At 45.9% G+C, this 13,524-nt stretch overlaps 1 protein-coding gene across 3 annotated transcripts in view; it reads right to left on the bottom strand.

Annotated features, from left to right (window-relative positions):
* Positions 1-1,280, bottom strand: part of ADAMTSL4 (ADAMTS like 4) — an 85,521-nt gene extending 84,241 nt beyond the window's left edge. For all 3 annotated transcript variants that reach the window (XM_079957892.1, XM_079957894.1, XM_079957891.1), the window contains exon 1: positions 806-1,280. The gene's annotated coding sequence lies outside the window, so the exon portion shown is untranslated. The remainder of the gene's footprint in view (positions 1-805) is intronic.
* Positions 1,281-13,524: the final 12,244 nt, after the last annotated feature.

Genomic DNA, 13,524 nt, shown 5'->3' on the forward strand with positions numbered 1-13,524 from the left:
GCGATTGAGTGACAGGCAGGCGGAATTTAGAAATGCGATATGGGAGCAAGTGGGAAATGTGGGCAGAGGACTTTGGAGCAGATAGATAGATGACCATAGCAGGAAGGGAGGGAGATACAGATACAGAGATTTGGTGAGATCAGTTTAGAATCTGGACATTTAAGGTCCGATATCCCCCCCTTGCTTCCTTTCTTCAGACGGTTATATAGTCACACAATAATCACGTCAAACTTCCCACCTGCCCTTCCTCGTCGCAACAATAACGTGAGTTTCGTAAAGAGCAGCTTTAAAAACAAAACTCTATCTCGAGGCGGTAGTTAGGAAAAACAGAGTGAAAGCGTCATGAAGGTATATTGAGCCCCACCCCAACCGAAATACCAGCTCAGAATAATAATGACTTGACAACTTTGCTGAATGCAAGTAAACGGAAGGGGGATGTCAGTGAGGAGGGAAGTTCCATTCCTTTACAGTGGTACCTCTGGTTACAGACGCTTCAGGTTACGGACTCCGCTAACCCAGAAATAGTACCTCGGGTTAAGAACTTTGCTTCAGGATGAGAACAGAAATCGTGTGGCAGCAGCAGGAGGCTCCATTAGCTAAAATGGTGCTTCAGTTTAAGAAGAGTTTCAGGGTAAGAACAGACCTCCGGAACGAATTAAGTACATAACCAGAGGTAGCCCTGTACTTCCAAAGTTAAGAATTTTTTGGGAGGTGGGGGAATGTCTGCAGTGTCCCCTGCCTTGAAGTCGTCCTATGATAGCACCCCGGGATAAAGCTGCAGAGGCAAGCGAAACAAAAGACTCACCTGAGCCCCTGGAAACAGGTGGAAGTTCTCCTGGTGTAGCTCTCCTGCCTTCCCCAACCTGATGGATTTCTCTCTCTCTCTCTCTGTTTCTCTCTCCAGAGGGAGTGGGGTAGTGGTGTCTTATCCAAGTCTGTTGTTGCTGCCGCTCCTCCTCTTCCAGCCTCTTCCAGGACAGAGCGCGTGGCCGGGCTGCAGATTTTGGGGGGGGACCCCAAGAAGGGCTTGTAAAGAGAGATTCCCCCCTCCCCACTTTCCGCCTCCCTCCTGGACTCTCTGCACCTCTGTTGGTGGTCCCAGAAAGTCTTGTTTTCCTGGGGAAGCAGGAGTGAAACTTGGGGGCTGATCCGGCAGGCAGAGATCTTGGACTGAACGCAGAGACTGTCTCTTCTCTGCGTTTTCTGCCCCCCTCCTTCTCCTGCTCGGTCACTTTGCCCCCAAGCCGCCCCCCTCCCTGGCCTGCCTCTGGCCCCTTCCCCTTTTCAGATTCATCGATCCTTTACTCTTCCTCTCCCTTCCTCGCTCTGGCAACACCTCCCTCCCTCCCTCCCACCACGCCCCCCCATCCAGTAGCTCCACCCCTTTCTCTGCTCCTGGCCAGCCCTCCTCCCTTCCCCCCCACTTGCCAGGCTAATATATAGCCCAGGGTGGTGCTGAGGATTGGGGGGGGGGGGAGAGAGACAAAGGAACCCCCCTTCTCCCCACCATCAGAAACAGAAAGTAAAAGGAATGGGCGTTGGATGGAACAACTTCAGGATAAAAACGCTGATTGGAATCTGGCTGGAAGGGAACAGCTGGGTGATGGCTCAGAAGCACTGTTAGATTCGCATCCCATAATGATTGCTTGTAAATGGTTAAGCAGGGGCTGGGATTCAGCTTAACGCTTTAAAAAAAAAACCCATTGCAAATAGTTTTTAAAAAACCATTGCTTGTCTTCCATCCCATCCCACAATGATCGCCTGCAAGCACTTAAATTGAATAGGGGTTGGGATTCGGTTTAATAGTTTGAAAACCACCGCGGACAGCTTTTAAAGCCATTTAAAGTTCCTGCTCAGAGTAGGCCCATTGGAATTTATGGACGTGGCTAAATTGTCTGTTTCAGTAGGTCTGCGATCCTGTTTAAATCAGCCCATTAATCAGAACAATGAGGACCGGAACCTTAATTGTATTTTTAAAGGGAAAAAGGCCAAAGCTCAGATGGTTCAGCACCTGCTTTTCATGCATAAGGCCCTGGGTTCAGTTCCTCCAACAACTCCAGGTAAGGCATGAAAGCCTGGAGAGTGCTGCTGGTGGTCAGTGTAGACAATACTGAACTAGATGGACTTGTCAGAGATGCAGCCCATTGACTTCAATGGAGTAAAGTGAAGACGTGCCCATGAATTTCATTGGGTCTCCTCTGACTAGGTCTAACATTGGCTACAAGCCCGTCCAAATTATCATTTCCATAGATTCCTCCCTCCCCCAAGATTCATTTAGGCATGATTGTGCTGTCGGTTTCTGCAGATGGATTTAACACCAATCTTTCCAAACAGATTGTAGTCTCTCAGGACTTGTTTGCCAACCGCCTTCTCTCCCACTGGGGCAAATTAAGAACCTCATTGTCATCAAGGTTGAAACCCAGGGCTGCATTCACAATACCCATTTAATGCAAAAATAACGTAAGAAATCGGTCTTTGGAACTCCCTACCTGTTGATGTCCAGCAGGCACCTTCATTGTGCACTGAAAACATTTTTGTTCAGGCAAGCCATTACAGCCATGTGTTATATTCAGGTTTTAGCTTAACAGTTGCTTTCAACTGTTTTTTTATGGATAATTTCATTGTTTTGTTTTGAACTGCTTTGAGGTTTTGGTTTCCTTTCAATCAATTGGTACACAAATTTTATGAAATAAAACAGAGTATACCTCACTTTCTGGGAACCGCTTTTTTGTTGTGGGCCCTGGGAGCTGTAGCTCTGTGAGGGGTTCCCAGAATTATTTCATTTTGGGGAGGGGTGTGTGTGCTTTAAATGTATGGCCTATGTGCATTCCTTGCTGGAGGAAACTCTTGAGAGTCCCATGGACTGCAAGAAGATCAAACCTCTCCATTCTGAAGGAAATCAGCCCTGAGTGCTCACTGGAAGGACAGATCCTGAAGCTGAGGCTCCAAGACTTTGGCCACCTCATGAGAAGAGAAGACTCCCTGGAAAAGACCCTGATGTTGGGAAAGATGGAGGGCACAAGGAGAAGGGGATGACAGAGGACAAGATGGTGGGACACTGTTCTTGAAGCTACCAGCATGAGTTTGACCAAACTGCGGGAGGCAGTGGAAGACAGGAGTGCCTGGCGTGCTCTGGTCTAGGGGGTCACGAAGAGGCGGACACGACTAAACGAATAAACAACAAATGTGCATTCCTGCATATTTATTATTTGGAGTGTGAGAGTAAAACCTGGAGGGAAACTGATATGCCTTTTAAGGGGAGAAATAAAGTGCATTCTCACTGCCCCAAAAGCTCAGCATATTTGGGTCTGTGCGCCTCTGTATCATTCGGAAGAACGGCTCGTTTTAAAGGATGGAATTTGGCCCCGCAAGTAACGGCCACCAATTTAAGCAGCTTTAAAAGCGGATTATGCCAATTCGGGGGGAATAAGACCATCAATGGCTAATAGTCACAATGGCTGCATGTTACCTCCACGATTTGAGACAATATGCTTCTGGGTACCAGTCACTGAGGGTCACAAGCTGGGAGAAAAGGGGTGTTTTCCACTTGCCTGCAGGCTTCTCAGTGAGGTATCTGGTTGAGAACAGGATGCTGGACTCGATGGGTCCCTTTTGGCCCTGATCCAGCAGCGTTCTTATGATGCGCCAGAAACTGCAAAGGAGAAAGAAAGAAAAAACAGAATTTGGGGGCTGCGTTCTCTGTATGCAGTCATGGGAGACAGGAAACACTGCAGTGGTACCTCGGGTTACAGACGCTTCAGGTTACATACGCTTCAGGTTACAGACTCCGCTAACCCAGAAATAGTACCTCGGGTTAAGAACTTTGCTTCAGGATGAGAACAGAAATCGTGCTCTGGCGGCGCGGCGGCAGCAGGAGGCCCCATTAGCTAAAGTGGTACCTCAGGTTAAGAACAGTTTCAGGTTAAGAATGGACCTCCAGAACGAATTAAGTTCTTAACCCGAGGTACCACTGTATTTTCTTCCTTAAAAGGAAGGTAGTATTAGTAGTAGTAGTAGTAATAATAATAATAATAATAATAATAATAATAATAATTTATTTATACTCTGCCCATCTGGCTGGGTTTCCCCAACCACTCTGGGCGGCTTCCAACAGATATAAAGCCATGATAAAACCTTAAACATTAAAATCTTCCCGATACAGGGCTGCCTTCAGATGTCTTCTAAAAGTTAGATAGTTGTTTATTTCCTTGACATCTGATTGGAGGACATTCCACAGGGCCGGCGCCACCACCGAGAAGGCCCTCTGCCTGGTTCCCTTTAACCTCGCTTCTCGCAGGGAGGGAACTGCCAGAAGGCCCTCGGCGCTGGACCTCAGTGTCCAGGTAGAACAATGGGACTGGAGACGCTCCTTCAGATATACTGGACTGAGGCCATTAAGTGCTTTAAAGGTCAGCACCAACACTTTGAATTGTGCTCGGAAACGTACTGGGAGCCAATATAGGTCTTTCAGGACTGATGTTATATGGTCTTGGCAGCCGAGACCTCCTCCCTCATTAATTGCACCCTGACAATACTCCGGGATTGGGGGAGGAAGGCTCTCTGTACGTGCTCAGAGGTTCAGAAATGAGTGTGGAAATGGGTAATAGGGAGGTGCTTCTCCCCTGGAAAATGGACATCTAGAATGTGACCGAAATAATTTATTAGTATTGTTATTATTAAAAATGTCATTTTTGTGCCAGTTTGGGCAAGCTATGCATAATGCTGATTTAATAAAGGCCCACAGAAAATATGCCAAAAGGCTTCCCCTCCGCTGACGATCATTCTCAATAAGACTGTTTTGCCACATTTATGGGATATGCCCAGCTTCAGAGCTCTCTTGGCAACTTCCCAGAGGAATTGTGACAGTCATGTGTGAAGGTTTTCACAAAGGAACAATAAGGGGGGGGGGAGTGTTGGAATCTCATGAGCTCAGTGCAATTAATAAAGCACAGTAATGATAGAGATATATATACACACACACAACACAAGCTGCTCCAAAAATTCCAATCTGTTTGCAGAGTGAAAGGAACGATCATTTTTAGAAGCAATGTAAGAATTTTTTTAAAAAATTCCAACGAAATCATGAATTCCTTTAATAGCACTGTAAGCCCCATGATTTGTACTGAATCCACACATATAGAGAGGGAAAAATTTCAGTGTTCTTGCAAGCAAAGCATTTTAATTGAATTATTCCACGTAGGGATGTAATGAATTGATGAATCGGGACAGGACGTTTTGGCCAAAAATTAAGCTGTGGTCTCATATCCACTTTCCTGGTGTGAAGCCCCACTGAACTCCATGGGACTTACATCTGAGAAGGGCACGTACGAGATTGCACAATTATTGTTATTTTTAAAGGGAGCTTTCTGTCCCAGGCAAGGAACACCTAGAATCGCAGCCTAAGGCTTCTTTAATTCAGTCGCAGCCCTAATTTCGTGAGAAGCAATTGTGAGATTGCACGGTTTCGCGGCGAATCTCTTGCTTTTAAATTCCCGTCTCTCTCACCACACACACACAGAGAGGTTTATGAATTCTGTCTGCCAAGACAAAATAGATGCGAAAGGGAGGAGGACCGGACATTCGAGAGCTGAACGGAAGAACTGAATATACCGTATTTTTTGCTCTATAAGACTCACTTTTTCCCTCCTAAAAAGTAAGGGGAAATGTGTGTGCGTCTTATGGGGCGAATGCAGGCTGCACAGCTATCCCAGAAGCCAGAACAGCAAGAGGGATTGCTGCTTTCACTGCGCAGCAATCCCTCTTGCTCTTCTGGCTTCTGAGATTCAGAATATTTTTTTTCTTGTTTTCCTCCTCCAAAAACTAGGTGCGTCTTGTGGTCTGGTGCTTCTTATAGAGCGAAGAATACAGTAATCTATTTACAGCCCGCTAGGCATCAATAAAATGCTTAAAAGTTACAGTAATTCAAATATTTAATTTAATCACTGGTGGGGTGGTGGTGAGACGCATGTAAGAAATAACAGATTCTCGAAGCCAGGGGTGAAAGCTATAAGGCTCTCAGGAATCCATACTGTTTTTGGGGAGAGTTGCATGTCTGGAATGTAGAATCACTTGCACAGATGAAGGAGCGATGTATTTGCATGTTCATGCAACTAGGCCTTAGTTTGAGTCAAAGCTCATCATCAGGGATTATCCTTGAATCTTGTTTCCGATACAGCCTCCCCATTCCTAGAACATGCAAAGCGACCGTGTCAGAACCGGCTATGGATAACTTTGCCACTGACTGCAGATGTCCCCCTTCTTCTCCCCCCCCCCCCAAAAAAATAATATTTATTATTTTCAATAGATAAACATAATTTAAAAAAAAATTAACAGTAATAAAAACAAACAGAGAATAAAACAGAAGAAAGATAAAAGAAAGAAAAAAGAAAAAAGATACGTACAGCGTATTACCACTTAATTAATTAAAATTAAGTACCATCCATCTTCATAGACATAGTTTTTGACTTCCTCGAATCTCTTCCATCTGAGTTTCTTAGTAATTATATGCAGCAGTTTCCAATATTAGTATTTCAAAAGTCCATATCACAGTCCTAATCATATTACATAACTTTCCTTATCTTACATTTTCTTATTTATAGTTTAATCCTAGGCCTAATAGTTTCTTTCAAGTGGTTACATATCTTTAATATTACAATATTTATTCAAATAGTCTTTAAATTTCTTCCAGTTAGATTTCCCCCTTCTTTCCTCTCAGACTTCATTTCATCTGCCATTCTACTCAGATGAAGAATTCTGCAGGACCCAGAAGCTGGCACAATGTGGGTGACATTGAAGCTGGCCCAATAAAGCTATTATTGCCCTGTTTTCGGGAGCTAAGAAGTAGGTTCTCTTCTGAGCAGAGATTGGGGAGAAATGTGGTCGGCGAGAACCCAACTAACCCACACTTTCCCAAGCAGTGAGCAAACTGAAACGCAGCAAGCCTTTGAAAAAATAATCGTACTTCTCTGAATTTTGCAATGCCAGAAATCTCCCGCCAAGGACGTGTACGAAAATTGCAATTATTCGAGGAAAGAAAGTGTGTAGGAAAAGGAAGTGTGGAAATAATGTAAGAGAGATGCGTGCGAGGGGCAAGTGTGTGGAAAAGGCTTATATACAGGAAAACGTCATGAGAAATGAAACATACTGGGGGAAACAGCTTGCCAAAAAATGTTTATCTCTCACAGAATTATAGAATTGCAGAGTTGAAAGGGACTACCAGGGTCAACTGTTGCACCCCCCTGCAATCTTTTTGCCCCGATGTGGGGCTCGAACCCACAACCTTGAGATTAAGTGTCTAATGTGTAGATGAGCTGAAATGAGCACTAAAATACAGATAGAATTAGCCACAAGTACTTTTTTAAAAGTACTTTTTTTAATAAAAGAAAAGGGACGTGGGTGGCGCTGTGGGTTAAACCACAGACCCTAGGACTTGCCGATCAGAAGGTTGGCGGTTTGCTCACCCCGCGACGGGGTGAGCTCCCGTTGCTCAGTCCCTGCTCCTGCCAACCTAGCAGTTGGAAAGCACGTCAAGTCCAAGTAGATAAATAGGTACCGCTCCGGCGGGAAGCTAAACGGCGTTTCCGTGTGCTGCTCTGGTTCGCCAGAAGCGGCTTAGTCATGCTGGCCATATGACCCAGAAGCTGTACCCCGGCTCCCTCGGCCAGTAAAGCGAGATAAGCGCCACAACCGCAGAGTTGGCCACGACTGGACCTAATGGTCAGGTCAGGGGGTCCCTTTACCTTTACCTTTTTAAAATCACAAACTGATATGGAAAACTGAAGGTTGAGCAACCAAAACTGATAGGCGTGACCATCCTTACTCCTGAGCATGGGCAGAGTACCTGACCCCACCACCAGACCCGTAAGTTGCCACCAACGCCTTGCATACCACGCCACTGATCTGTATTATCTTAATAAATTCAGTGCCATCTGCGGGGGGGGGGGGGTTCGATGGGGCAGTCCGAAGGGGCAAAGCTCCCAAAATGGGACAAAAGCGTAGCTAGGAACTAGGCGTGCTTTGGAGATGGAGATTCGGGGCTTGTGCCCAACCAGGTTTTGCTCTGAAGCTGAAATTAACGGATCTTGGCTTGCCCTGTCCATTGCTCTTCATGGGACTACTCTAGGTAGAGCTAACTTTGCAGTCAACCCGTGTTCACCCATGAGGTTCTGCTCAGTCTACTTACTGGAATATCCATCGGCTTGTGGGGGCGAGGAGGACAGCTAATCCCGGCTAAAATCCACAAATTGAGTCTGCCAGATTTAGCCCTCCAGACTTTTTTGGGGGGTGGGGGTACCTGTTATGTCTGCCTGGCCATAGAAAGTTTCTCCCACAGACAGGGAGAAATGATTCTCTTCTTCTCCCCACCAGCCCGCCCCCACTTTGTCTGTAGCCTTTAATTAGTCATTTGCTAAAAGGGCCAGTCTCTGCGCTCCGTTTACGGATTATTATTTTTTTGACTCGGCTCGGCCAGTCTCACGCTCCACCAGCAGATGAAAGCCACTCTGACGAGGCCCCAAATGAGCCCTGACTCAATTTATTGTCACCCCCAGGGGAAATGCAAGGGCGCTGGCCCAAGACCTCACTCAACAGCCTTCCCTCGGGGTATCGGTTATTCAACACCAAGACAGGGCAACAAGAAAGCGGTATTATTATCATTATTATTATTATTATTATTATTATTATGCGTCTCACCTCTCCCTCTCTGATTAAAACACACACACTGGGGTAAAGTGAAAATAACGTAACAAAAAAATGCATGATTACTACGGAAAGTTGCTTTGCAAAAAATAAGTGTGCATCATTATTATTTTTATTTGTTTGTTTTTAAAAATCTGCATACTGCTTTGCCCATAAGAAGATACGAAGGAGTTTTACAGCAATAAAAACACAAACCACACAATAAAAAAGCCTTTTAAAAAATTGTGGAAGGACGTACTGCCTGAATAGGTTTGGTGGACTAGAAAAGTTTCCAGCAGGCATTTGAAATGTTGAAATGGAAGGTGCCTGCGTAATCTCTAGTGGCAGAGAGTTCCACAGGACTGGGCCAGTGGCACAAAAGGTTTCTTGTTATCCAGTGAGCTTCACCAGCTTGGAGAACGACCAGTGATGCTCCTGTGGATAATCTCAGGGATGCAGCTGGAATGGATAAGGGTTCAGGCAATCCCTCAGGTACCCTGGGCCTAAGTTGTTCAGAGCTTTGCAAATTAACTGAAGAACCTCGAACCTAGCAGATGAGCGGCCCAGTTTCGGAAATTCAGCTGGAGATTCTGTAGCGGCCCTAAGGGCAGCCCCACACAGAGCACATTGTAGCAATCTAGTCTTGAGGTGATCAACATATAGACACCATAGTTGGTGAACCAGACGAATCTGGCAAGAGGCATTCTGTGAGTTGTGATACATAAGTAGCAGTCAAGTACAACATTCCTTGTTTTCCTAGAATGGACATGCAGGGGAATGTTTGGTCCAGCCAGTCGAAACTTCCTGTTTCCTCCTGGCTGGGACATACGTCTCTTTGCATGTGACTAGAGGTGGGCGTGACCTTACCTGTCCAGGTAACAAAAAGGCAAGTAACGCAGCACACCCTCTCTCTTTGACTTCCTCTGTCATTGGAGCAGCAGCTTTTAGCTAGAAATGCTCTGTTGGTTTGAGCCAACAGAGGACACAGGGATTATCTCCATATGGGATAGATCCACATGTATATACTTTGCGATACGATAATCTTTATTGTCATTGTCCCATACAGAACAACGAAATTGAAAAAATCTACATCAGACATTCAAAAACCAACAAGCCTGCTATCCCAGCTATCCCAACCTGGTTAACCCCCTAAAAACTCTGATACCCCACAATTAAATACAATATACTCCCACAGAGACTACCTTACATTGCATTTAAAACCAAAATCGCACTTGGATAGAAACTGTTTCTCAGGCGGCTAGTCCTAGTCTTTATAACCCTGGACCTTCTTCCAGAAGGCAGAAGCTGAAAGAGATCATTTCTGGGGTGCGCACTATCCTGCGCTATCTCTGCAGCTTTCTTATGGCACCTGGAAGCATAGATTTGATCCAAGGTGGGAAGAGCACACCCAATTATTCTCTCCGCAGCCTTTACAACCCTGGACAGCATTGTTTTTCCCTGACCATGCAGCTCCCAAACCACACACACAGACCATAATTTAATACACTCTCAACAGTACAATGGTAAAATGCCATCAACAGGTCCTTTGAGAGATCTGTTTGAAACTAAGTCTGCCTTCAGGGATTCAACTGTGAACTGATGATGTGAGTAAACTTCTTTTATATACTTTACACAAGATTGTGGCATGTTGATTCTTTTAAGAGGGATATAAGGCAACTTACCAGGAACCTAATATTGAGAGGCTTAAACAAGCTTGCAACCAGCTACCTGCTGTGTGTTTAAAAGGGGAATGTAAAACTCTGCTAAGTTATAGAACTTCCTAGCGCAAGTTAGGAAAGACATTAACAACATAAACATAAACAACATATCCTCTCCTGCCTCCCCGAACATTCACACAACTCCTAGCTACTGAGAAAATGTGAGCCTCTAGTGACAGAAATGTACCCAGAGATGTGTTGTGCATGTGGAAGCTTGCCCCTCGAATCAGTTTTCACAAGGACTTTTTGAAAAAAATTGCTGACCCAATGAGAAACTGACAGAAACTGAAATGGGCAAGTTTGCTCATCCTTACAAAGTCCAGTTGGCTTTGATGTTGTTGTTTAGTCGTGTCCGACTCTTCGTGACGCCCTGGACCAGAGCACGCCAGGCACTCCTGTCTTCCACTGCCTCCCACAGTTTGGTCAAACTCATGCTGGTAGCTTCAAGAACACTGTCCCACCATCTCGTCCTCCGTCGTCCCCTTCTCCTTGTGCGCTCCATCTTTCCCAACATCAGGGTCTTTTCCAGGGAGTCTTCTCTTCTCATGAGGTGGCCAAAGTATTGGAGCCTCAGCTTCAGGATCTGTCCTTCCAGTGAGCACTCAGGGCTGATTTCCTTCAGAATGGAGAGGTTTGATCTTCTTGCAGTCCATGGGACTCTCAGGAGTCTCCTCCAGCACCAGAATTCAAAAGCATCAATTCTTTGGCGATCAGCCTTCTTGATGGTCCAGCTCTCACCCAAAGTTGGCTTTGGGTGCATGCAAAAGTGGGTGGCTCTTTAGCTCGGGCAGCAAAATGTCCTAGGCCTCCCCTGATGCAGGCTGAGTTTGGAAAAGGATAATTTTGCAAGCCCTGATGGAATTCTCTCGCCCCTGAGGTGACCCTCGCTTCGAGGGTTTCCAAAAAAATCCCGGGATTGAGAAGAAGACGGGGAGCGGAATCTCCTCCACCCTTTGGAACAGCAAACTCCAGAGTTTTAGTTTTTTAAAAAAACACACACACACACACACACACAGCCTTTTCCTGGCTCTAGCACTGACCAAGGCGCTGTGGATTTTGGACGCCAGGTTAATGCTCTTTTGAGCACCTCTGCGCATAAAGGCCGGACTGTTCGCAACACTCTCACAGAGGAAGGAAAACATGCGCCGTCTCCAGGAACAGAAGACAACTGTGCAGGCTCCTTCACTTTAAAAATTAAAAAATGCACAGAGGTCCAGGAATTTTGGACGGAAAAAGGCAGCCGCCTCCCCACCTTTTGGAAACAGGATCGAGAAAGACTTCACTCTTGTGGCAACAAGGAGAGGACTTTGCTGCCCATTCACGACCCGCAAGATTAAATCTACACAGAGTCTCCGTAAATCGCTCCTGAAGTTCAGCCAACGCTCTTTTTGCCCTTTGGGTTTCAGCAAATGTTACCTCAAACAGCTCAATAATGTCTACACTGACTGGCAGCAGCCACTACAGGGTTTTGGGCAAGGAGCATTCGCAGCCCTGCCTGGAGATCTGGCTGGGGATTGAGCCTGGGGAACTCCATGCCACTGAGCCGCAGTCCTTCCCTAAAAATAAAGTAAGATTCTAGTCCTCATTTTGTTGTTGTTTAGTCGTTTAGTCGTGTCCGCCTCTTTGTGACCCCCTGGACCAGAGCACGCCAGGCACTCCTGTCTTCCACTGCCTCCCACAGTTTGGTCAAACTCATGTTGGCAGCTTTGAGAACACTGTCCCACCATCTCGTCCTCTGTCGTCCCCTTCTCCTTGTGCCCACCATCTTTCCCAGCATCAGGGTCTTTTCCAGGGAGTCTTCTCTTCTCATGAGGTGGCCAAAGTCTTGGAGCCTCAGCTTCAGGATCTGTCCTTCCAGTGAGCACTCAGGGATGATTTCCTTCAGAATGGAGAGGTTTGAGCACCAGAATTCAAAAGCATCCATTCTTCGGCAATCAGCCTTCTTTATGGTCCAGCTCTCACTTCCATACATCACTACTGGGAAAACCATAGCTCCTCATGGAAACCATAGTCCTCATGGAAGACACCAGAAGAACCCTCGCTGGATCAGGCCCAAAGCCCATCTCCTCCAGGCTCCTGTTCTCACAATGACCATGCGGATGCCTCCGTGGTGGAAAGCTTGCAAGCTAGTTGAGCTCAGTAGCGCTCTTCTTCCAAGACACCTGCTCCTAGGCCAGCTCAGAATCACCCGCAGGCCACTGAGGTTTCCGGGGTTTTTCTTGAACTAGCAATTGCTTGGTTACCCACGTGCTCCGCAGGCTGTGTGATCTGAAAGCTCGCAATCTCTCCCCTACCCCGTCATTGCCCCAAGAACCAACAGATGCAAGCGGAAGACACCCCTCTCTCCCTATCCCCTGGCCATAATCACAAGTCTGAGCTGCCAAACAACCCCATCTGCTAGCCCCAAATATTTGATTGTGGCGCAGGAGGAGGAATGGGGTGGCTGGAAGGGGCGGTTATGTTATGATTAGAGAGTGGAGTTGATATAGATGTATTTTCCAAAGAAAAAAAGTAAAACATCGCCCTGGGTTTCGGAACAGGGCAGCTCAGTAAGGGATGACTTCAATGTAGGAGAGGCAGTAAATGTCTGTGAATAACCCCAGTTCTGGGGGAAACCGAAGTGGGGGCAGAGATCGAGTTTGTGAGCTTCCAAAGAGGTGAGTGCTGGGCTACTTATTTTTTAATATATATACACATTTTTATTAATTTTTTAACATATTATTTCCAGCATTCATACAACTTAACTTCTCTTCCTATACAATATTTTTGGACTTCCATCAATGCCTCTGGTCATTTCCCATTATTTAATCACACATTATGCATTTCTTAATTTCATATTGCCTTTAGTCTCCTTAACTAATAATTCTCCTCATTGTCTTTTTTGCAATATTTCAAATGATTTACCGTACAAAACTTCTGGCAAACCTAGTAGCGTAATCTGTTCATCGCAATCACTTTTCAAATAGTCCGTAAATTTACTCCAATCTTCTGAGAATCTCTGGTCCCGCAGGTTTCGAATCCTTCCTGTTAGTTTATCTAATTCTGCATAGTCCATCGGTTTCATCCTCCATTTTTCTTTCGTCGGTAGTTCTTCCTGCTCGGTGCTGGGCTACTTAGGCCCCTTTGGACC

This window comes from Podarcis cretensis (genome assembly GCF_951804945.1).
Source record: "Podarcis cretensis genome assembly, chromosome: 16".
NCBI classification, from domain to species: domain Eukaryota; kingdom Metazoa; phylum Chordata; class Lepidosauria; order Squamata; family Lacertidae; genus Podarcis; species Podarcis cretensis.